Source organism: Silurus meridionalis, chromosome 8 (genome assembly GCF_014805685.1).
Source record: "Silurus meridionalis isolate SWU-2019-XX chromosome 8, ASM1480568v1, whole genome shotgun sequence".
NCBI lineage: Eukaryota > Metazoa > Chordata > Actinopteri > Siluriformes > Siluridae > Silurus > Silurus meridionalis.
This window is the reverse complement of record NC_060891.1, coordinates 29,796,588-29,822,892: the sequence shown is the minus strand read 5'-3', so window position 1 is coordinate 29,822,892 and position 26,305 is coordinate 29,796,588. Positions and strand designations below refer to the sequence as shown.

At 41.7% G+C, this 26,305-nt stretch overlaps 2 long non-coding RNA genes across 2 annotated transcripts; one reads left to right on the top strand and one right to left on the bottom strand.

Moving 5' to 3' along the window:
* Window positions 1-16,029: 16,029 nt before the first annotated feature.
* Window positions 16,030-16,651, bottom strand: LOC124390123. Its single transcript, XR_006926688.1, has 3 exons — window positions 16,617-16,651; window positions 16,320-16,392; window positions 16,030-16,233 (listed from the first exon to the last, which is right to left on the bottom strand). It is a non-coding gene; the product is annotated as an uncharacterized LOC124390123 (long non-coding RNA).
* Window positions 16,652-25,087: 8,436 nt separating this feature from the next.
* Window positions 25,088-25,810, top strand: LOC124390125. The gene is made up of 3 exons (XR_006926690.1): window positions 25,088-25,178; window positions 25,350-25,433; window positions 25,523-25,810. It is a non-coding gene; the product is annotated as an uncharacterized LOC124390125 (long non-coding RNA).
* The last annotated feature ends 495 nt before the right edge of the window (window positions 25,811-26,305 follow it).

Here is a 26,305-nt window from a genome sequence, read left to right as displayed (position 1 = left end):
GGTGCTGGCTGTACATTTAGTCCTATTTAATTTAATGTTAATCAGGTTACCAAAACAGACTTTCTGAGAATTCCTATATTTTGGTTTTGCTCGGGGACAGACACAGTCTCAATTTGGTGGATCCTGAGTGATGACTCTGTGCAGCTAGCAGACGGGCGGTTCAGCCTGTCTGTCTGCTCCCTGGCCTTGGCTCTAGACAGTCACTTGTTAACCCTCTGGAGTCTGATTCGCATGTGAAACCAAGTAGAGGCACAGATTTTCCACCGCAGGTCATTATCTGATACACAGGTAAAACAGTTCACACGTTGAGTCACACGCCCCGGACAGTGGCATAAAATAATGCCAGAGAATTTACCTTTTCATCCGAAGAAGATTGCGATTCGACGAGGAGCGTTTGCATTTTGAAGAGCGAGGATTTTCCAGCACGTTCTGCTTAGTAGCCACCTTTTGCTTAGATTACTGCTTTGCACACTCTTGGCATTCTCTTGATGCCTACTTTGAAGAACCTACAATATGACATATTTTCAGTACACTTTTTGTTATGTATATAATTCATGCATGTAAAATACTTCTAAATGTTATAAGCTTACAGTTGATTACTTGAGTATCCATTAATAACTTCTTTTAAGAATCACACTTTGTGTGATGGTGGGAGTGTATCTGCAGTCATAAACATTCCTTTTGTACTATGACATGTCCACAAGGTGGCACTTTCACAATTAAGTATTCATATATTTTGGTTATTTTCTGTTTTATGTCTATATTTAATGTTTTTCTTTGTAACTAAATGTATTTTGTATATTTATCCTTTTTATTCAGTTCTACGGTGTTGATGTCGGTGTAAATACTACTGTGTTGATGTCCACCACTATGAGTGGGTCCTAAAACATTCTGATTAATTCCAACTGAATCTAGAATGGACACAACTGCTGCTCCTAAGGAGTTTTCCTGATTATCAAAATGAATATTAAAGTCACCAATAATTAATGCTTTGTCTAAAGAAGTAGCTAAATTTGTAATGAAATCTGCAAATTCTATCAGAAAATCAGAGTAGGGCCCTGGGGGTCTATAAATAATAATTAGTGGAATTGACTGACTGGACCTGCTTTCGGACACTGAATATTTTATGTTGGTGTAAAGAACTTCAAATGTTTTACATTTGTGTTTAGTCTTTTGTGTGATGTTTAGATTATTATTATAAATAGCTGCTACTCCACCTCCTCTGCCATTTAGACGGGGTTGGTGTATGTAACTATACCCAGGAGGACTCGCTTCATTTAATGCTACATATTCATTCGATTTAATCCACGTTTCTGTCAAACACATTATATTAAACTCCTGGTCGGTAATAATTTCGTTTATAGTAAGCGCTTTTGGCGTGAGAGATCTAATATTCAACAATCCTATCTTTAGATCAGAGGTGCTGGCTGTGCGTTCAGTCCTATTTAATTTAATGTTAATCAGGTTACTAAAACAGACTTTCTGAGAATTCCTATATTTTGGTTTCGCTTGGGGGACAGACACAGTCTCAATTTGGTGGATCCTGAGTGATGACTCTGTGCAGCTAGCAGACGGGCGGTTCAGCCTGTCTGTCTGCTCCCTGGCCTTGGCTCTAGACAGTCACTTGTTAACCCTCTGGAGTCTGATTCGCATGTGAAACCAAGTAGAGGCACAGATTTTCCACCGCAGGTCATTATCTGATACACAGGTAAAACAGTTCACACGTTGAGTCACACGCCCCCCGGACAGTGGCATAAAATAATGCCAGAGAATTTACCTTTTCATCCGAAGAAGATTGCGATTCCGACGAGGAGCGTTTGCATTTTGAAGAGCGAGGATTTTCCAGCACGTTCTGCTTAGTAGCCACCTTTTGCTTAGATTACTGCTTTGCACACTCTTGGCATTCTCTTGATGCCTACTTTGAAGAACCTACAATATGACATATTTTCAGTACACTTTTTTGTTATGTATATAATTCCACGTGTTAATTCATAGTTTTGATGCCTTCAGTGTGACTCTACAATTTTCAGCAGGTGTGTCCAAACTTTTGGTCTGTACTGTACATATAATATATATAAACTTTTGGTCTGTACTGTGTATATATATATATATATATATATATATATATATATATATATATATATATATATATATATATATATATATATAAATACAAAACAAATAAAAAATGTTGTTACCTAATGAATGTGTGCAGGCTGAACATCCACATATAGAACACAAGCAGAGAAAAGATGATGATGATTATGAATGTGTCTGTTCTCAGTCATGTTTACATCACTGACTCCCTCTGTCTCATCCACATTAACCCCAAACTTCTTACTGCCTTCTGCCTGCTGATTCTTAGCTTTGTAAACTAGTCTACATCTGTGGTGAGTGAGAGACAGTACATGATACACCAGCAGACTGAAAAAGACGCGCAGTAACAGGAATTCGGTTGTTCTGCTGAAATCAACGCGTGCAGTGAAAATAAAAAAAATATTTCACCAAATCATTGGATTAAAACTAAAGTAACGAGCCGGTTTTAAAAATGTAAGAAGTAAAAATTACAGATATTTGTGTAAAAATGTAATGAGTAAAAGTAAAAAGTTGTCTGAAAAATAAATAGTGGAGTAAAGTACTGATACCAGAAAAATCTACTTAAGTACAGTAACGAAGTATTTGTATTTGTGGGAAGATAAACCACGGTCACTGATAATGGCGCGAACTTTGTAAAAGCGTTCAGAATGTTTCAAGCTGATGATGAAGCAGAGAATGATGTAGACGAGGACGAGGTCATATTTATGGAATTGCTTGAAGTTTTGTAAGATGACAGCGAAGGTATGTTCTCCTCCACATCACCGTGTGCAGCCCACATGTCTTTTGCCCTAATATAACTTATTTCTTAATGGCAATTATCTATATTACACCTGTTACACCTGTAAGGCGTGAAAGAGATACAAGTAACGCAAAAGTAATATAACGCGTTTCCATAAAAAGTAACTAAGTAATGTAATTACTTAGTTACTTTTTTTGTAATGCGTTACTTTTAAAAGTAACGTTGCCCAACACTGCTGGCGACAGAGCAGTATTTTCACAGTTCCCTTTCTAGCAACAATTATGTCAAGGGACAGATACAGGACAGTTTCGTGGAATGTACACTTGAGTCACCCAGATGCAGACAAAGAAAACGACAGAAAGAGGGGCACATCTGAACATGAACGTCTGTTCAGAGTGAAACCGCTTATGGACACAATCCGTAAGACATGCAAAGCAATTTATTATCCTAGAAGACATTTAGCCGTGGATGAGAGGATGGTAGCATGCAAAGCTAACACTGGGAGGACACAGTACATGAAAGCCAAGCCCACTAAGTGGGGGTTCACATTGTTTGTTCTTGCCGATTCCTCAAATGGATACACTATTATTATTTAATGCATAGTATTGTAGCCCTACAGGCTAGGATTTGCGGAACCCTACTATAGTGTATTGTTATTGTTTTTGTTGCACTCTTTATTTTTTATAATTTTTTATAATTTTATAATTTTATATTGTTTTATTTTTACACAATTCCCTTTTTAATGCAGCCCTTGCTAATGTGTATTTTAAATAAAACACAAAGGAAACGCATTCCTTCTTGTAGTACTGTACTTCTCACTGTGATCCTGGCTCAGTAATCCACAGCACATTATGTATTCAACAATGTAATTCCCCTGTAGTTACTGCAAGACTGCACGTCTCCTTTATGCTTAAAGATCGGTACCAGCACACTTCTTCTCCATTCCTCAGGCATCTTCTCACCTTCCAAAATCCTGTTAAACAACCTGGTCAAAAACTCCACTGCCATCTCACCTAAACATCTCCACGCTTCTACCGGTATGTCATCTGGTCCAACCGACTTTCCACTCTTCATCCTCTTAATCGCTGCTCTCACTTCCTCCTTACTAATCCTATCTACATCCTGCTTCACCAACTCCACATCGTCCAACCTTCTCTCTCTGATTTTCCTCATTCATCAGCTGCTCAAAATACTCCCTCCACCTTCTCAACACACTCTCCTCACTAGTCAACACATTTCCTCTCCATCCTTTACTGCTCTAACTTGCAGTACATCCTTCCCAGCTCGGTCCCTCTGCCTGGCCAATCGGTATAAATCCTTTTCTCCTTCCTTAGTGTCCAACCTCTCATACAGCTCCTCATATGCCTTTTCCTTGGCTTTCGCCACATCCTCTTAACCTGCTGCCGCATCTCCTTGTACTCCTGCCTACTTTTCTCATCACTCTGTCTATCCCACTTCTGTTTTGCCAACCTCTTTCTCCTTATGCTCTCCTGCACTTCCTCATTCCACCACCACGTCTCCTTGTCTTGCTTTCTATTTCCAGATGTCACACCAAGTACTTTTCTAGCTGCCTCCTCATCACTCCTGCAGTAGTTGCCCAATCATCCAACACCTCTTCACCACCACCGAGCCTCTGTCTGACCTCTTCCCTGAACCTCACACTACACTCTTCCTCCTTCAGTTTCCACCATCTTATTCTTCTTTCAGTCCTCACTCTCCTCCTCTTCTTCTTTGCCTCCAAAACCATCCTACAGACCACCATCCGATGCTGTCTAGCTACACTGTCCCCTGCCAACACCTTACAGTCTCCAATCTCCTTCAGGTTGCATCTCCTGCATAGCACATAGTCCACCTGTGTGCACCTTCCTCCACTCTTATACGTCACCCTATGATCCTCCTTCTTCTTAAAATAAGTGTTCACCACTGCCATTTCCATCCTTTTAGCAAAATCTACCACCATCTGCCCTTCCACATTCCTCTCCTTAAAACCATACCTACCCATCACCTCCTCATCACCTCTGTTCCTTCACCTACATGCCCATTAAAGTCTGCCCCAATCACCAATCGTTCTTTCCTAGGTACACCATCTACCACTTCATCTAATTCACTCCAGAATCTTTCCTTCTCCTCCATCTCACAGCCAACTTGTGGAGCATAGGCACTGATGACATTTATCATCATCCTTCAACTTCCACCTTCACGATCATCACCCTATCAGAAACTCTCTTCACCTCCACTACACTCTTACTGTACTCTTCCTTCAGAATCACGCCTACACCATTTCTCTTTCCATCCACACCATGATAAAACAGTTTAAATCCACCTCCAATGTTCCTGGCCTTATTCCCTTTCCACTTGGTCTCCTGAACACACAGCATATCTACCTTTCTCCTCTCCATCATATCAGCTACCCCTCTCCCTTTACCCGTCATAGTACCAACATTTAAAGTACCAACCCGAACCTCCACTTTCCTACACTGCTCCTTTCCCTGCCGTCTCTGTAGACATCTTCCTCCTCTCCTTCTCCTCCTTTGGCCAACAGTAGCCCAATTTCCACCGGTACCCTGTTGGCTAACGATACCTGTGGCGGTCGTTGTTAACCCGAGCCTCGACCGATCTGGTATGAAATTCTCATTTCTGATCCGCATATTTGATTTGGCACATGTTTTTACGCTGGATGCCCTTCCTAACGCAACCCTCCCCATTTACCCGGGCTTGGGACCGGCACTAAGAGTGCACTGGCTTGTGCATCCATAATGGCTGGGTTACATGATTTAAAAAAAAAAAACTACAATAGAAGTGTTTTTATGTTTTTAAAAATGTTTTTAAAAACATGTTTACTATAGGTTTTGTGGCCTTATATCAGTTAGGTTTTTTTTTTGCTTTTTCAAATACCACGCAGACCTTATTTTGTCAAAAATACAAACACACACATATAAGTTGTTTACATATTATGGTAGCCCAGTTTGTGCTGAATACAGTGTAATAAGTCTTTTGTCACCCTCAGACTCCAGAGGATCAACTAGTGCTGTTCTGAGACTATGACCTATACTACAAGAAATGAGGCAAGCATTGGGATGGCGCCAGAGAATGTTACTGCATCAGACATTGCCTTTGCTAATTTACACACCTCTATAATATTACTCTTAGTAACCTCTGACTGTCGAAGGCGTATATCATTAGCTCCTGTGTGAAAAACTATCTTAGAGAACCTGTGCTTTCCTAAGAATCTAAGCTGACCTGCTATGTCTGGCACCCTGGCTCCCAGTATACACATAACCTGTGCTGCTGGTGCCCCTAAAGGTCTAGCTAATTTCACGTGCCTCAGAATGGAGTCTCCTAAAACCAGAGCTCTTTCAGGTTTCTCAGCGGGTGCTTTACTGAGGAGAGCAAACCTGTAGGACACATGAAGCGTAGAGGAATGGTGCTCCCGTGGGCAAGCCTTAGTGTTAGCTTTGGCTTTGCGAGTATGCCGCCGAGTCGTCACCCATTCGCCCGCTGCGAGGGCTCTAATGCCGAGTCGGGGAATATTAACTTCACCTAGGGCATCCAGACTTTCCCTGCAGAACCTGGACTGCTCTCACACTCACTACTTCTCTCTAGACTCTGGATGCGCTCCTCTAATGCTAAGATCTTCTCCGTCAAAGAGCAAACTAGCTTACACTTCTCACAGATAAAATTATCGCTAACAACGGAGAAAGACTGACTAAACATGTCACACTTCACACACTGAATGAACTGGATGTTCGCCATAGCAGAGAAATTACGTACCTTAATGTGATTACTGTAGTGTGTGTTCGTAGTTCTGGTGGGAATGTCCTCCGCTCACTGCTTTCAAACCCTCAAACAGGGAAAAATGCTCTCCCAAAAGCAAAATAGACGAGACAGAGCCAACGGAAAGTGAAAAATGCAGGAAATCAAAACGATATTTTGATATTTTAAAGCGATGAAAGAGAGAAAAAACTAACTGTAAAAAATTTAAAACGCCGATACAAACAAAATTCACAGCAAACAGTTCAACAACAGGAAACAGGAGCTTCTGTAACTTTAGCTCTAAATATTTCACCATGGGAGGGTCTTTTTAAGGAAGTGGTAGCTCAGTGGTGAAGGCTCTGGATTACTGATCGGAAGGTCGGGGTTCAAGCCCCAGGATCACCAAGTTCCACTTTTAGGCCCTTGAGCAAGACCCTTAACTCTTTGTTCTCCAGGGTGCTGTAGTCATGGCTGACCCAGTGCTCTGCCCCCGGCTTTCTCAGTGGTGTAAAGTACATTATAAAGCATCATTACCTTTAGGACCTAGTTCTTATTCCTGACTTTTTCCATTAAGGGTCAAAGTTCTAGTGGTTCTTTGAAATATTGCAAGTTCCCATTCTTGTATAAACTCATAATTGACTGTAAAACCACAATGGCTGCTCCATAACCACCACAAAGACCCTCAACATATCCATTTCTCCTCTTTTTTATTTACTAGGAAGGACCTTTGGTTGATACTGAACACTTGATGCAAGCAAGAACAGAGCAAACACCGTTCCGAGACGTCTGTGTAGCAGCAGTTTTCAGGCTACTTGCTAGGTTTACTGTAAATCCTGTTTCGGAGCAACATCAGACATTATTTCTGGATTCTTCAGCTTTTCACTCATGGTCTTTGTCCTTCTTAAACTTGGTCAACTTGGACTTGGTCAACTAGGACTTAAGGAGAACCTGCCAATGTCATTTTAAATTCTGGCAAAAAGCATAAATCAGTTTGCAACACAACAACTCTCAAAAAGTATTTCTAAAGCATTGATGTTTTTATCGATCTTTATCTTTATTCTCAGACTTTAAGTTTGTGCTTCAGCAAGTCCTAATTTTGTATTGATGTTGTGTGCAGGTATGCCATGGGAAGTGCAGCTCTCAGTCATCTATGCCATTCATGATCTGGCACCCAGCAACCCTGAAGCAGCTCTGAAGACTTTGGAATCATGGAGGAAAAACAACACACGGTTCCCCAGCCGTCATCAAATGCATTACGCAAATCGACTTCCTTTGTCGTCAGACTAAGCCACAATTATCACAATGGTGATTTGTCTCTAAAACTTTGTGTTCCTGAGGGACCCAATAGCTCCACTACCGCAAGTGTTGCCGTGCTGCTGAAGGAGGCACTAAGTCTGGAGAAGGAGCCGGTTCTGGACAGGTCACATCGCACTTTACAGCCCGTACCAAAACCTGGTGAACGACCACGAGCCATTGTGGCCAGATTTTACAATCACGGCGAATGTCTGGATGTCTTGCGGCGTGCCAAAGAACTGCAGCGAATTCAGTTTAAGGGTCTGAACATTTCTATTTTTCCAGACCATACGGTAAAAACCGCAAAAGCACGGGCTGCCTTTAACAAGGTGCGGCGGCAGCTCCGTGGCATTGAAGGTGTGCGGTATGGGTTATTTTATCCAGCGCGGCTACATATCACACACAATGGTGTTGGGAAAGATTTTCTTTTACCTGACGAGGCCAGCGAGTATATAAAAACTTTCCAAAGTGTGTCCTAAGTGTGAACAATTTTTTTGTCGCGGTTGGTCGTGATGTTTGCTCCTTGTTTTTTATGTCACTGCACTATTTACAAACTCCGCGTGGTGATGCTGGTCTTTAACTTTTTATTTATTTATTATTATTATTATTTTTTGTTTGTTTGCTTGCTTTTTTTAAGTGTTATTTTTACGGAAATCGAAGTGTAAGTGATCCTGAAAACTTAATGTTTGTTTCATGAACGCTTGGTCGATTTATGTTGGGAACTTATTTTCCTCTAGAAACTTTGTTTATATGTTTATGTAGACCGGGAATGGGCAGCAGTGAATTAGATATGGTTGCGCGTAATTTATGTTGTGTTTAATCTGCTGGAGCCTCTCTTTGCTTAGGATGGGCTTGTTCTCTGTGTCGTTAGCACATTTATTTGTGTAGGCGGCAATAGGTTTCTTTTTTGATAGTTCATGTTGCTGTCCCCTGGGGTTATTGTTAGGATGGGGACTCTACTTGTGTGTTGGGTATGTGTTTGTGTTTGAGTGTCTGATGCGCACGCACTGGGGTGGGGATCCCCCTGGCTTCACAGGTCCTTTTTTTTGTGTAGTCGTTTTTGGATGAATGGCTGACAATAATACAGACTCATGTTTAGCTGGCAGTGGTGCACCTGTCCAGTTCCTTAGCTGGAATATTAGGGGTATGGGTAATCCTATTAAACGGTCTAGGGTTTTTACCCATCTGAAACGCTTACGCGCCGACATAGTATTTTTTACAGGAAACACACCTCAGAGTCAGAGATCATAATAGGCTTCACCGTCCTTGGGTGGGTCAAACTTTCCACTCCAATTTCAATTCTAAGGCACGAGGGGTGGCCATCCTAGTAAATAGAAGCATACAGTTTTCACTTACCCATACAATTGCAGATAGGAATGGCAGATATGTCATTGTGGCTGGTACGCTGATGCAGACCAAGGTTCTGCTGGTTAATATTTAGGCTCCAAACTTTGATGATCCTGATTTTGCAAATAGGTTACTTGGCAGTCTTCCCTTTATAAATACCCATTTGATCATGTGGGCTAGGGATTTTTAGTATACCACCAGGACCACATTTAACGGGTTTAACTTTTTAAAGTTTATTCAATGTCTAATTTTCCACTGTATGTGCACAGATTTACATTTGTTCTAAATAAAAAAACACAAAAACACAAGGATCAAAACAAAAAATGAAAACACAGAAATATAAAGATTACTGGGGCAGAAAAACGCACAAATACTTCAGAACAATAACCCTTAATACCCAAAATACGACAGTGGGAATACTCTACAAAAAAAAATCAACAAAATAACATGAGTATAAAATACTACCCACTAAATGCAACTAGAAGGTAGGAAAAGTATATCACTTACAGGCTGATGAGCTTCCAGACAACCATCCACACTCACTTCACAAAAGTTGCAATTCCCAACATTATGTTGTACACTGTGCAAACAGTTAAATACATTTCAAAATCACATGAACTAACTAACAAGATTTAGTGCATATTTTGGATAACATCCTAAATTAGTGGCCTACACCGCATGGTGACTTAAGATGGAAATAAACATTGCACAAAATGAAATAAAACAATTATTTTAAATGAAACTATAAAATGCACATCTCCCTTTAGTATTTTAAAGAATGTTGTCAAGAAACATCACATTTACCTTAGGATTGCATTTTAAACATTGCAACTTTCCTGAGAATGCATCTCTCTCGCTCTGCTTGCTGAGCACGTGTCAGAAAAAGTTTATTTACAAGAGCGCATGTGCACTTCCTAATCTGCACCACACACACATACACACACCCGAATACTGCCCCGATCGCCAGCTTTTGGAATTACAGGTGTATACATGCAAAACAACTTAAATGCCATTTTCCACCCGGTTACATCCTCCCCTGCAATTAAGTCAGCGTCCGCGATGACTCACTCACCCACAAGTTTAGGCATTTATAGCACCCTGTAAGGCCCTCTCAAACAGAGCAGTGCCAATGCTGGCCAGCACCTGAGACATCATCTCCGTACTGACACTTACCGCATTGCAAGCAGACCTTGGTGTATTAAAAGGATTTGTGTGAACACCAGCAGTTGCTCGCTTACTTCTACGCACAGCAGGAACTGGTACCGCTCTCTTTGCTGCGTCACACAATTCCCCGACATCTAACTTCTGTGACGGTGCATGCTCATCTGTGGCCTCTGGAGTCAAGACTACAATATCAGGTTCTACAGAGTCTCTACCAGCTTCTATGGAGATTTGAATCTGGCCACTTTCAGAGCTGACACTTTCAGACTCCGAAAAAACTAGTGCCTCTGAGTCCATTATATTGTCTGTGCCCAATCTCACACAGGGTTGCACAACCTCCTCTACAACCACAAAACCTGGTTCAGAAGCTTCATTATGATCCACGCAGCCTGGCTGCGTACCCGTCTGCGCACCTGGCTCAAGCCTTTTACCCCTAGGCCTAGGGGTAGGCACAGCACCTGGACGCAACTCCGACCGGTGAACCCTTTTGGCTGGCCCTCCCTCCAGTGGCTCAACAGTGTAAGTTGTGCCCACTATTTCCACTACTTGGTACACGATCGGGCTCCAGGCATCTTGAATTTTGTTCCTGCCTGGAAGCCGTTGGCGCAGATACACCAACTCACCCACACTGACCTGGGGACAAAACATTTTTTCATTCAGACGAGTCACTCTCTCGCGAGCTTTCTCCTCTGAATACTCCCTAGCCTTCTCATGGGCAAATCTCAGTCTCTCTTGATGAACAGACAACCAGTCATGCTTCCCTTCAATGACCTCCTCACTACTCAACAATCCATCAATTTGCAGATATGGCTGTACCCCGAAAAGTAAGTAGTAAGGGGAGAACCCTGTAGTTGAGTGCGGAGTAACGTTATACGCATGGACTAACTCTGGCAAGTACTCCGGCCAACGGCGTTTCTTCTTGGACGGCAACATACGTAATAGATTATGAAGTGTGCGGTTGTACCGTTCACATTGAGCATTTCCTTGTGGCCGATACTGGGTCGTACGGGTCTTCTTCACCCCATAAAGCCTGCACAGCTCTGCGATTACCTCACTCTCAAATGTTCTACCCTGACCGGAGTGCAACCTCTCAGGAACACCGTACCTCATGAACCACTCTCGTAGCAAGATTTTTGCTGTGGTATCGGCCTTTTGGTCTTTTGTAGGAAATGCTTGTGTGAACTTTGTGAAAACATCGGTAACAACCAAAACATTTTCACGCCCATCCGAAGCTGGTTCTAGAAGCGTAAAGTCTACTGCGATCACTTCCAATGGTCTGGAAGCCAGAAATGCTCTCATTGGGGCACGGACTTTGGGCTGAGGCATCTTGGTCAGAATACAAAGCTGGCACTTCTTTATCCATTCCTCGACATCCTCATGCATACCAGACCAAAAACACCTCTGTTTCAACAACCCCAGTGTCCGTTCAATGCCCTGGTGCCCCAAATCATCATGCACACTCTGCAACACTCGTTCCTTCAAACAACTTGGCAACAACAGTTGCCAACAGCCTTTTTCATTTGGGTTGTCTACAACTCAATATAACAACCCATTCCTCTCTCTTTTAAGGCTCCACTGCTTCAGGAGACACTTCACTGGCCTGGATAAAGACTTTCTTTCCAGGTGAACTGGCCTCTTTTCTTTGTCCCAAAACTCTCTGAAACCCTGTATAACCGGGTCATTCTTTTGAAACTCAGCTAGCTGCTCTTTAGTGTAACCAGGAATAGTATGAGTGTTCCCTTGGAGGCTGGTGACAGCCTCTTCACTGGCCTCTAATGCCCGGATCTGCCTTAACCTGCCGCACTCTAGCCCTTTCAAAGCGAGCTCGGTGTCTAAAGCTGTCCCTCGACTAATTATACTACAGATTGCTACACCCTGATCCCAATCAGCATCAGGATCAGGACCAGGCTCCCCTGCAAACTCCTGCCTGGAAAGAGCATCAGCTGCAGCGTTATTCTTTCCTGGCCTGTACTTCACCTCAAAGTTAAACACAGAGAGTTGTGCCACCCATCTCTGCTCGATTGCTCCTAACTTAGCAGTCTGCAAGTGACATAGCGGATTATTGTCCGTTATCACCTCGAACCACGACCCAAGTAGGTAGCCACGAAACTTTTCGACCACAGCCCACTTAAGGGCCAGTAGCTCGAGCTTCATGCTGCTGTAATTGCGATCGTTCCGCTCAGCATTGCGTAACCTCCTGCTCGCATATGCAATGACTCTCTTCTTGTCACCTTGCTTCTGATAAAGGATGGCTCCTAAGCCATTCTGACTAGCATCGGTTTCAAGAATGAAAGGACATGTGAAGTCTGCAAAACCAAGCACAGGTGCTGTTGTCAGTTCCTTCCTCAAATTATTAAATGCCTGCTCACACTCATTAGACCACAGAGTACTAAAGTAGCGACTGCCCTTTGCATACCTGCCCTCACGCAAGCAAGCATTTACCAAGTCATGTAAAGGTCCAGCTATTCTCGAGAAGCCTTCAATAAACTTTCGATAATAGCTGCAAAACCCGAGAAATGATCTTAGCTCTTTTACAGTTTCTGGGGTCTTCCAGTTACTGACTGCAGCAACCTTGTCTGGGTCAGGAGAAATCCCCTGCGCTGACACCTGGTGACCAAGGAAACGTACAGAGTCTTGGAGGAAACGGCACTTTGTCAACTTGACCTTTAAACCGGTTTCCAACAACCGCTTCAGTACCACCTCTAACCTCTCCAGGTGTTCCTCAAATGTCTGTGAAAACAGCAAGATGTCATCTAAGTACACGATCAACACCTGAAAAATTAGATCGCTCATAACTGCCTGCATAAGCCGTTGAAAGGTTGAAGGCCCATTGCAGACTCCAAACGGCATCCTCCAGTATTCAAATAAACCAAAGGGCGTGGTAAATGCCGTCTTAGCACTATCTCTGTCACTCACAGCAATCTGGTGGTACCCTGACGCCAAGTCCACAGTTGAGAAAAACTGAGCTCCCCTGAGGGCATCAAAGCTCTCGTCAATTCTGGGTAATGGAAATGCTTCACGCCTTGTCTTGGCGTTGAGCTTTCGGTAATCTACACATAACCTTAACGAACCATCAGTTTTGCGCACCAGCACCACAGGAGAGGCGTAAGCACTCATGCTCTCTTGAATGACACCACTTTTCAACAGTCTAGTAATGTGCTCTCTAACCTCCTGATACTGATTTGGTGGAATTCGTCGGTAAGGCTGATTTACCGGCACATCATCAGTCAGATGTATCATGTTGAACTTTATCTGTATAACCCAACTCATCATCCTCCATGGCAAATACACTTGAATACTTGTTCAGCACAGCTTTCAAGCGAACCTGTTGTTCAGGCGTGCCACCCAGGTCAACATGATCCAAGATTGACTGAGCTGGGTGCTTTAAACCCTCACCTACACCTACAGTTACCCTTTCTGTGTCTGCAGAGATTCGCTGAAACCTCACTTCACAGGACGAACCGACGCTGTAACTATCTACCGGGGACAACATACCCAGCCAGGCTCTAGGTTGAAGCCAAAGATCTTCCTGAGACAGGTTAAGTATTCTTACTGGACACACTGGTACTTACCCACAGTCCGAGCAAACGATACTCGTTCAACTAACTCTACTGACTGTGCTTGCTGAAAGGCCACCCTCCAGTTGGAATCAAGGCTACCCCCCAACGTGGTATCGAATTCAGCAGGAACAATTTGTCGGCACTTACTAATGATATTCATTCCAATAAGCACAGGCACGGAGGCTGGACAAGGATTTCCTTTGATGATCAAAAACCCACATTCAGGCAGGACCATCCCCATAACCTCCACATCCAGCTCCATGTAACCCAAATAGTGGATTTCTAAACCATTGGCTGCAGTGATCTTTAGCCAATTTGAGGTAGCCAACACATCACTCTCATCCCCAAACGAATGCTCACGGAAGAACCCCTCAGTAATAGTGCTAACCTGACTTCCAGTGTCTAACAGGCATGACACTGGCACACCCTTGATCATCAAATCCACCATAGGGCATGTCCCCACCGCCCGTTCAAGAAACCTGTCCTTACAAGTTCCCTTGGGCGTCGGACCAGAACTTTTCCCTATTGCAGCCCGACTCTGCGCGACAGAGGGGTCTTGTTTTTCTTGCTCTTCAGTAGTTCTGGTAGCACTCTTAGGTCTCCCACCCCGTCTCCCAGTGCAACGTCTAGCAATATGCCCAACCCCATTGCATCTGAAACAGATAGGTTCACCCTCCTCAGTAAACCTGGGAGAAGACTTTAACTGAGGTACTACATTCTGAGAAACAGACACTGACCGTTGCGCAGTCAACTCCTTGACTGCCTTAGTGAGCTCGGAAATAGTCTGGTCTTGCTCACTTATTCGCTTCTCTTGCTGGGTAATCACCTGCAAAATATCCTTTAATACAGCAGAGGTTTGATTCGCAGATGCAGCAGAATCCCCCTCTTTTTCCTGCAACAATTCTAAATGAACGGGTCGACTAGTAGCCACTCTGGTTGGTCTGCTCTCTTCCATAGACCAAAGAATGGCCTCATTTCGAATCTCAAGCAGGGTCAAACGGGGTCTTTCTCTGATTAGTTTACGCAGCTCCCGCCATAAAGCAGTATCTCGCACACCCTCCACAAATTGATCACGCAAAACTACCTGTTCATTAGCCAAGCCACCTGGCAACTGCTTCGCGGCAGAGCTTAAAAGGCGAGACAGAGCATGAGAAAAACTGCGAAGATCTTCACTGTCCAATTGTTTGCGGTTATAAAACATTTGCAATAATTGAGTCCCACTACGTCGCTCCCCAAATGCCTCTTGCAGAAAAATTAACAAATCCTCAACCCGTCTAGACTGGTTTCCAACACATAAGCGCACCTCTTCCAGTGCGGGCCCCCTCAAAAGTGAGATAATAAAATCCAATTGTTCTTCCTGTGTCTGGTTTCTAGCACGTAAAACCCTTTCCACCTCCTCAACAAACTCTTCTGCAGAGCGGCCATCTTTGTTATACTCCCCACTAAAAGGCTGAACCCGACGTTCGCGAGGAACATAAATGTAAGAACGAGTTGGGTTTCCCTCCCCAACGGCCCTATTGGCCAAAGTATTGTCTCTCCAATCTGTTAATTCTTGAATTTGACCTCTCAGTTGCTCTATGACATTACCGCCAACAGCCCCATCAGCCCCATCGGTAGGGATTTCATCAGAATCTGACATTTTTACACCAGTGGTTCAAATAGCATTAACTCACAATTAGTTCAATTCAGTACGGTTCAAAATAATTGTCCTTAGGGCAAAACCCATCCAACCTTTTTAATCCTTTACAGTACCTTCAACACACCCTCGCGTTGATGCACAGTTCCTGGGTGTGGAGGAGAAATCCTGAAAGCTAATATGTCGACAGAAGGAAGCGCTTCAATAAGGACCAGTCTCTTCCGCCGAATTACTGCTCAGTCCCACGATGACCACCTCGACTGAGATCCTCCACACTGCGGACGTTCTCCACCTCTTCAAAAATATTCACCACTGCCGTATTTGTCTACCCCCGCTATGCCGCTCGTCATAAATGAGTCAGATTGAATAAACGGCCCCACTCCTGGTACCAAAATGTGTGGGCTAGGGATTTTTAGTATACCACCAGGACCACATTTAACGGGTTTAACTTTTTAAAGTTTATTCAATGTCTAATTTTCCACTGTATGTGCACAGATTTACATTTGTTCTAAATAAAAAAACACAAAAACACAAGGATCAAAACAAAAAATGAAAACACAGAAATATAAAGATTACTGGGGCAGAAAAACGCACAAATACTTCAGAACAATAACCCTTTATACCCAAAATACGACAGTGGGAATACTCTACAAAAAAAAATCAACAAAATAACATGAGTATAAAATACTACCCACTAAATGTAACTAGAAGGTAGGAAAAGTATATCACTTACAGGCTGATGAGCTTCCAGACAACCATCCACACTCACTTCACAAAAGTTGCATTTCCCAACATTATGTTGTACACTGTGCAAACAGTTAAATACATTTCAAAATCACATGAACTAACTAACAAGATTTAGTGCATATTTTGGATAACATCCTAAATTAGTGGCCTACACCGCATGGTGACTTAAGATGGAAATAAACATTGCACAAAATGAAATAAAACAATTATTTTAAATGAAACTATAAAATGCACATCTCCCTTTAGTATTTTAAAGAATGTTGTCAAGAAACATCACATTTACCTTAGGATTGCATTTTAAACATTGCAACTTTCCCGAGAATGCATCTCTCTCACTCTGCTTGCTGAGCACGTGTCAGAAAAAGTTTATTTACAAGAGCGCATGTGCACTTCCTAATCGGCACCACACACACATACACACACCGAATACTGCCCCTATCGCCAGCTTTTGGAATTACAGGTGTATACATGCAAAACAACTTAAATGCCATTTTCCACCCGGTTACAATCATTTTTGGTGGTGATTTGAATTGTGTTTTGAACCCTGTTTTGGATCGTTTTAGTTCTCGTGCTGTATCCCAATCTGCAATTGACTGCTATTGACGAATTCTTGTTGTTTAATCGTCTTGACTCTACTCCATGCTCATTATTATTGGAGACTCTGAAAGCCTATTTCAGGGGCAAATCATTTCGTACTCTGCTTTCACATATCGGGAGCACAGAGCTAAACTCAGGGAAATTTAATCGGCTATCAGCCAACTCGATCAGAGCTATGCGTCCAACCCTTCTCCAGAGCTATACGACCAACGTGTTGGGTTGCAGGCAGAATTCGATCTCCTCTCCACTAGGGTAACTGAATGCATGTTACTATGAACTTGTGGATCGTATTATGAATACAGTGACAAACCAAGCAGATTGTTGGCTCATCAGATGAGACGGCAGGCTGCATCGCGCCTAATACCGCAGATTAATAATGACTCAAATGTCACCGTTACCGATCCCATAGAGGTCAATGCAGTATTTAAGTAATATTATCTTACTGATAGTAAGAGCCTGGGTGATTTCCTTCAAGGTGTCGATCTTCCTGTTGTTGATACGGTCTCTGTAAGGGACTTGGACTCTCCACAATCTCTTGACGAAGTCAGAGCTTCAATAAAGGCGATGCAGTCTAATAAAGCCCCAGGCCCAGATGGTTTTCCAGTTGAGTTTTTTAAGAAGTTTATCGATAAATTGGCGCCGCTGCTCCTTGGTGTGTTTAATGAATCCTTGTTGTGTTTAATGAATCTCTGGGTCGGGGTGTGCTACCACCTACTTTTAATCAGGCCTCAATAGCCCTTCTCTTGAAGAAGGGCAAGGATCCCAACCTGTGCGGATCATACAGACCACTGTCGCTGCTGAATGCCAACGTGAAAGTGCTGGCGAAAGTGATCGCATCCTGGTTAGAAAATGTACTACCACGTATCATATCTATGGAGCAGACTGGATTATAAAAGGGCGACACTCATTTTTTAACACTCGTACACTTTTCAACATAATTTACTCTAAGCAGTCATCTCCTTTGCCTGAGGTGGTAGTCTCATTGGACGCTGAGAAAGCGTTTTATAGAGTCGAGTGGGAATACCTGTTTGCATTATTGAAGAAATTTGGGTTTGGTGATACATTTGTCTCCTGGATCCGACTCCTTTATAAATCTCCGCAAGCCAATGTTCGTACAAATAATATTAGCTCTTATTATTTCAGTCTCGGCAGGGGTGCCCACTGTCACCACTGCTATTCCCCTTCGCCATTGAGCCATTATCCATTAAACTTAAATCCTCATTAGCCTTTAAGGGTATAACTCGCAAGGGGGCGGAATATAAGGTGTCCTTATATGCTGATGATTTGTTGTTATATGTGACGGATTCTGCAGCCTCTGCTCCTGTCATTTTATCTATCTTGGATGATTTTGGCTCTTTCTCGGGATACAAATTGAATTTCCATAAGAGTGAGTGTTATCCGGTAAACAATACTGCTTTACAACTTCAGCATCTGAATCTGCCATTCAAATTCAACTGTTCAGGCTTTAAATACCTTGGTATCACGGTGACCCATTCCTTACCCAGACTTTTTCATGCCAATCTCGCTCCGCTTGTGGCGGACATGAAGTCGGATTTTCAGAGGTGGAGCAGTCTACCTCTGTCTTTAACAGGAAAAATCAACGCAGTTAAAATGAATGTTCTGCCCAAGTTTCTTTATTTTTTTCAATCGCTTCCACTATTTTTACCCAAGTATTTTTTTGATTCTTTAGATAGAATCATTAATTTTTTTCTTTGGAGTGGAAAACCGCCCAGAATCCGTAAGACTTTATTGCAGAGATGTAGGCTCAGTGGTGGGCTTGCTTTGCCCAATTTTCAAATATACTACTGGGCTGCACATATCCAAAAACTGAACTTCTGGTCCAATTCAACAGAATCCACTTGGTGCAATCTAGAGCTACTGTCTTGTAGATCATTTGTTTCCCCCGTCACTTTTGGATTCAGCTTTCTCACTATGGCACGAAAAAGGCATCAAGCAACTTTATAATTTGTACAAAGATGGCGTCTTTAGAAGTTTCACCAGCCTATCCTTGGAGTATGGGCTGCCTACAGCTCATTTTTTTCGATATCTCCAAGTCCGCAGCTTTGTATCTAAATGCCTTCCCAATTTTCCCTCTGTACCCCCCAAGCAACCTTGGGAGAGTTTAGTCATGTTTACTCCACACCAGCGTAGTTTGATTTCCCGGATATACAGTTTTATTTTATCTCTTAATAGCTCAAATACAGATAAAACCAGGACCGCATGGGAGGAGGAGTTGGGGCTGCAGTTTGGCGATGAACGGTGGGAGAAGGCCGTAGATAGGATACGGTCTACCACTTCCTGTGCCTGCCTCAGTCTCATTCAGTTTAAGGTTTTGTACAGAATTCATCTTTCCAAATCGAAACAGGCAAAAATCAATCCTGGGGTTGAGGACAGATGTGACAGATGTCATGCTTCCCCCTGTCATTTAAATCATATGTTTTTTCTGTGCCTGAAATTACATGCATTCTGGACAGGTTTTTTCAGCATTATGTCCTCCATATTTGGAGTGCAATTGACGCCATGCCCACTGATCGCTATATTTGGGGTTACTAGTCGGTATCACTGAGTTCTGCACACATGTTTTAGCTTTCTCATCTTTATTGGCCAGATGTTGCATACTTCTACACTGGAAAACAATAGGATGTCCTTCCATCTCTCGGTGGTTTAAGGACTTAATGTTTTTTCTTAAGTTGGAGAAAATAAAATATACACTGAGGGGTTCTACTGGCACCTTTTTTGCAAGTGGCAACCTGTTATTTCTTATTTTAGAAGACTACGGGTGCTACCTGATTAAAGATCTAAATTGGTCAAAATTGGACTGTATGCATGACCTTTATTTTTTTCTTTAGTTGTTTAAGCAGGGGGATGTGGGGTGTGTGTGGGTGCGCATGTGTGTGTGTCTTTGTCTGGGGTTTTGTTTGTGTTTTGGGGGGTGGGGGTGTTTTTTCTTTGTTTGTTAAAAAAGGAAAAATTGAGAATTTCTGTTTACATTTTTGTATTTGTAATTGTTGATTTTTCAATAAAAAGAATTGGGAAAAAAATAATAAAATGTTTATTTATTTATGATCTGTACAGCATTATCAGTTTATTATAGTTTACATCTATGTATTAAAAGTCTGTATGCTATAGACTTCCAGGACACTTCAGTTAGTTTGCATCTCCAAACCCACCACAGTGAGCACTGAATCCTCATTTGGCTGAATGATGACATTTTTTCTATTTTAAATGAAGAATATGGCTTTTTTAACCAGTCTGGAGCCCAGAATCATACTGAAGACGCCCACAACAGCACAGAGATCCTGGATTCTGCATCAGCTTTTGACGTCGACAGCTTCGAGGATCTGTTGAAGCAACTTGAACAAATGAACAATGATTCAGTAATAGAGGAAGATGGTGAAATTCATTTAATGTACTTTAGTGCGCATGTTACACCCATCTTCATTTTATATTAAGTTATAATTTAAACAAGTTTTATTCAAAGAAATAAAGATTTTGAATTCCAATCATGTCTATTGTCTCTTCATCAAAGAGAGCATTTAATTACTTCATTTTCTTTCCTGAAATCCACTTTAGTAAATTCAGTGATGTTTATTGTCCTTAAAGAAAAGCAATTTGACAGAAACTAAAGTTGAGGTATTTTCTTGCAGCTTTAGTGCTTTGTTCATTTCGAGCTCTGAAAGCAATATAGCTCACAAATGTGGGGCAGAACCTGATTCACTTAAACATCTGTACTTCATAATTGAGCTCATGGATTGGCACAAGAAATTCTGTGAGCTTTCAGCAGTCATTCTGACAGGGTTAACACTGGATTCACCTCACAACACCTGAACACTACTGCTGGATGAAGCAGCGGGTGTGTGCACGAGCGGCGGTTGGTGAATGGAGGGTGGAGCCGGGGGTAAACGAGCGGTGAGAAGCAGATCTGTGGCTGATGGGACTAATCAGTGTGCTTCCTCTGAAAAGCACAGTTTAATACTGTGTGCTCATTTGTGTATCAGTGTTTAGCTGAATAGTCGGTGTAGGTCACACGTGTGTGTGTGTGTGTATTGGTTCCCCACTGCAAAGGACAAGTTAAATGCAGTGATATAAAGTGTTTAAGTAAATGTACTTTGTTACTGTACTTGAGTAACTATAAGTGACTTCCTGTATGATGAACTGTTCTGTATTGTCCTGTTTACTTTAATAATAAGTAATGTAGACCTGAGATCCTAAATATTGGTCTTTTATTACTAATAAGGCTGTGGTTTTCAACCTTTTTGAGGAATGACTCATTTTTTACATTAAGAAAACACAGTGCATGTAGGGGTACGGCCTCAGGAGCCCTGCAGTAAGTGTGCTGTGTGCATGTGATTGATGAATGTGCAGGTAGAAATTCAACTGAAACTGCATTAAATCTGGTTGATTATTTTTTTAACTACATTTAAGTTCCCTGTTATAGGATAACTTGCAATTTTGTAAATTCCAACTTTATTTCCATTAATTCCTGTTAATACCTAAATATTCCTGATATTTCCAATTGGAAGTTTCCAGTCTTGAAAATTCCTGCAGCCACATTCCTAGGAAATACATGAGCTGTGTTACTAAGTTTTACATTGTTCTGATATCAGATGCGCCAAGAATTTTACCTGTTGTACAAATTGCAGTTTATGCACAGAAACTTTGTGTATGTGAGGATCCTCTATAATTATTTGGAGACAGTGTTTAGTGCAGACCTGGGCAAACTACAGCCCGTGGGCCACATCCGGCCCTTTGTACGTCCCTGTCCGGCCCGCGTGAGGCCAATCATAAATTACAGGAATGCACCGAAAATCCGGCCACCGAAAATTTTCGGCGAAATACCTAAATCACTGAAACAACACGGCAGGAACACAATTGTAATGACGCAATAAAAAAGCGCAGCCAGCACACGGTTATCTGGATAAGAGCCAACATGTCTGCGGTGTGCGGATAGCGATTTGCAAAACATGCAATGCTGAAATTTTAAGAGGGGGTGTACCTGCAAAGAGTTTCTCCAAGTCGGGTTTAATTTATCACCTGAAATCCAAACATCCCGATTGCCATTCTAAATATGAGAAGAACGTGGCGCAGAAAAGTAAAGTCAATCCGAGCATGCGCACTCCGTCTGTAGAGGACGTTTTTGAAAAAGCAGGAAGCTTTTCCAGTTAAGGTGCCAAGGCAAAAGGCATAACACAAAAAATTATTCAATTCATTAGCTTAGATCAGTGGTTGCCAGTGGATCGACCGGTTGATCTTTGAAACATTCCCTGCGGATCCCGAAAATAATAATTATTATAATATAATATTATTTATTACACGGCTCTTCTTAATGCTATAGATTAGAACGTTCCATTCACTTGAACGGGCTTCCAAATATTCGGCGGTCAATAATAATTGACCGCTGCCTGTCAATACTATAAATGGTAACAAATAAATAACAATTTATAATAATGAATAAAACACTTTTGTAATTGATTTATTCCTAGAATTGCAATGCATTGATTTTAGTGAGGTTAGTACACACTCATAGCCATAAATGCAATGGTTCTAATAATTGACAATCTTTTCTTTCGGTGTTTTGGTTTTGGCCTTGGTTTCCTCATTTTTTGTTTTTGGTTTCGGGCAAGAATTTTCATTTTGGTGCATCCCTAAAATATTATCGTTGGTGTGGCCCTCTGACACAATTCAGGTTTCTTATGTGGCCCCTTGTAAAAATGAATTGCCCACCCCTATTCTAATGTCATTATGCCATGGCTTGGGAAGTCGGGCTGTTGTTAATAAATGTGAACTAATTTAATGTCATACAGTGTGTCTGTGTTGTACATTACAGTGGGGTCTGAGGTTCGGTTTCCATCGTGTTGTTTCCTTACATTCTTTTATCCAGGGCCCCAAATCTTTCCACTGATCTCTCACACATTTAGAAAGTGATCTATGCACATCTGAACATCTTACCATGAATAGTTAACAACCTCATGCATGCTTGTGAGTTTTACTTAGAATCTACTTCGAACGGCACTTCGGTGTTCATTCCAACCTCATTTATGTCGTCAGTCTGATTAGAAAGCAAACAGGGTGTAAGTGATTCTTAACTGCAAGAAATAAAAGAAGTTAGCAAATGCTGTTAGATCTGAATACAAACATGGTGCATCAGCATACATCGGCGGTGACGACTGCGGTGAGTTTCCAAGTGCCGGGGCTGTAGCTTGGGCTGTCTGTTGACCTCACTGTGCCTGATGCTGGGGGTCTCGAACTCTCCTTGTTAGGCAACCATTCAGGTCTGGATTTGTTTTTAACACACTAGAAAGAGTTCTGTCCCGTCCTTACCTGTGTTTTTCTTGTTCTGACTTCTGCTTCAAATTTTTACATGTTCTATGTAAACCAATTTACAGTCATTTTCTTTTTCCCCTTTTTTTCTGTCTTTTATTTGTTTGTTTTTCTTTGAGCATACAATACAATACAATACAATACAATACAATACAATACAATACAGTACAGTACAGGTGTGAACCTACCTGTCATGATGAGTGTATTGGAGATTGTATTTGTAAATTATCCGCTAGGTGGCAGTAATGGCACCCTTACCGGTAAGCTGTAGAGGAACTCATGTAGAAGTGATTGTTACAGTGCAGTTGTTGCACGTGCAGACCTGTGATGGAGTAAAAGAGATGTTCCTTACTAAGAGTTTTCTACAATGAAGTAAGAAACATACAGAGAGAGAAGACAATTGTGTCTTGTTGTTGGTGATGTATTTTATCTAAACAGTGTATTTTCAGTCTGTGGTAACGTTTTTTTTTTTTTCTGCAGACTTTCCTGATGCCCCCAAACTGAATATGGTGATGGTCACAGCATGGCCAAGTGTTTTGTCCCATGACGGCTCTTTATGCCGAGCCGAACCAGTGCTTTTCATGTATTTTACTGTGTCAGTGTCAGTGTAATCTAGTGGGACAAATTCCTTATAAATTCATGAACTAAATAAAAATTAATCAGTTCTTTTCTTCATAGTTGAAGCATCAGTATTGTAGGCGAGTTTACTAGCTGTACGTTAATGCAGAATGGAGGTGATGTAGAACCATGTGACACTGTGCCCCGCTACTAAATAAACCAACTAATGTTGTGCCTCAATTTGCATATTCATGTTCTATTCTAGAGAGTTATTGAGTTCTCCACCACAAGAGCATCCCTGCTACTGTCTGATACATAAACCCTTTAGTAAAGTCTGATATTTACATCTTTATTTTAAATATCCTGGGGTCATCTGGAGGTCATTTTCTAGGACTCCTCTCAAATAAAACGGTGTGCGTCTCAATAATCCAGTGGCTGACCACAATGACCAATTGCCTACTGCCACAAAACACTGAGCGAGCATTGGCAACTCTTAATTGTAAGCTCCTAATGGGGTAGCCCATAAGAGTCATGTGGTCTCAGAGGGATTTCACCTTGAGGAAGAGCGGCGTTGGAAACTTGTTAATTAGAAACTTGGACATGACGACGATTGACAGCATGGCCCTTTTTGACCTCTTTTCGGTTTTTGGGAATGTCCTGTCATGCAAGATTTGTGCTTCGTAATGTTTGGATCTAAAGAGCATCTGTATAGCATAATTAGCAGCTATTATACTAAAGTCCTGTATTAGTTCTGTTTTATATAAATTGTGTGTTGGCATGACGTGTCTCTCCTGAAGGTTGTCACTTACAAGACAGAAACAAAAGGGTACGCCTACGTCCAGTTTGAGTCTCCAGAGTCGGCGAATGTGGCGAAGGAGAGACTTGATGGCAAACTCTTCAACTACCATAAAGTGTAAGCTATTGATATAAAGGGTGGGTTTGGTCATATGGGTATATTTCATTCACGATCAGGGGTAATTTCAGTGGCGTGGGCATAAAAACTAATTGCAGTGTCTTAGAGCAGTGTCTCTGTTGTGTAACAACTCCATCGAACACTTTAAGTCCCATAAGGAGCGCAAGGCTGAAGGGAACTGCCACACTTCATTCCACCTGCAACCAGCTCCAGCTCAAGCTCCAGATGTGATGGAGAAACCAGCTCCAGCTAAAGTTCCAGCTGTGCAAGAGAAGCCAGCTCAAGTTCCAGCTGTGGAAAAAAAAAACAGCTCAAGCTCCAGTTATGGTAAAGAAACCAGCTCCAGCTAAAGGGCCAGCTGTGAAAGAGAAACCAGCTCGAGCTCAAGTTCCAGCTGTGGAAGAAAAACCCCCTTCATCTTAAGTTCAAACTTCAGTTAAAGTGCTGTCAGCATCTGTAAGTAAAGCACAAAACACACACACACACACACACACACACACACACACACACACACACAAAACAATAACTATGTTTATTAGTTATACTGTTCTTCTTTTGAAAAAAATAAACAAAAACTAAATGAATAATTATAATAATAATAATAATAATAATGTTGTATGTGAGCAGGATGTACCGATGGCTCCTCCACCTCATAAGCGCTTGACCATCTATATGCTGGAGTCGATTTTGAAATGCAGATCCAGATGGCTCGTGAGTATCACACACACACAACACAAACACAAAATAATGGCTAATGTACACTTTTGTAACTCTCTCTCTTTCTCTCTCTCTCTGCGCAGATGATCACCTGTTACCTCTGGTGGTTGTAGTAACGAGTGTCTATTCTAAAATTATTTCAAGTGTTTCATTTCTGATGAACTGTCGATATTAAAATGATGATTTTGCTTTGGCCATGTGGAAACAAAACCCCACCCACCGATTCCTTATTTACATCTATTCATAATCACACATATCACTCCTCTATTCACTCTTTATATGCATGTGACACATGTGTGATAGAAGTGTATGTGTGTGTTTGTGTGCAGGTGGATAAAATGGATATGTTCCTAAAGGCAGGAGAAGCAGGAGTCAAGCCGGTGAGTATCTTTTTTATATTTTTAATGTTAAATAACCATATACAAAAAAAAAAATATATATAATATATACTGCATATATATATATATATATATATATATATATATATATATATATATATATATATATATATATATATATATATATATATATATATATATATATATATATATATATATATATATATATATATATATACAGTGGAACCTCGGGTTACGAGTTTAATTGATTCCATCACTTTACTCTTAACCTGAAAAGCTCGTATCGATACAAATTTTCCCAGGCTTCTTTGTTGGCGGCATGGTGATAGGAATACGTACAGTATTTAAAGTTCAGTAATTCCACACTGTTAGAGCGACGAGCAGATGTGTATGTGCTGCACGAGAGCGCAGCGAGAGCACGTGGCGATACGTAAAAAAACTAACCTGCCTGCGATTTTTCCGTGCGCAACGCTCGTATCCTAAAAAAATTCTCGTAACTAGAGGCAA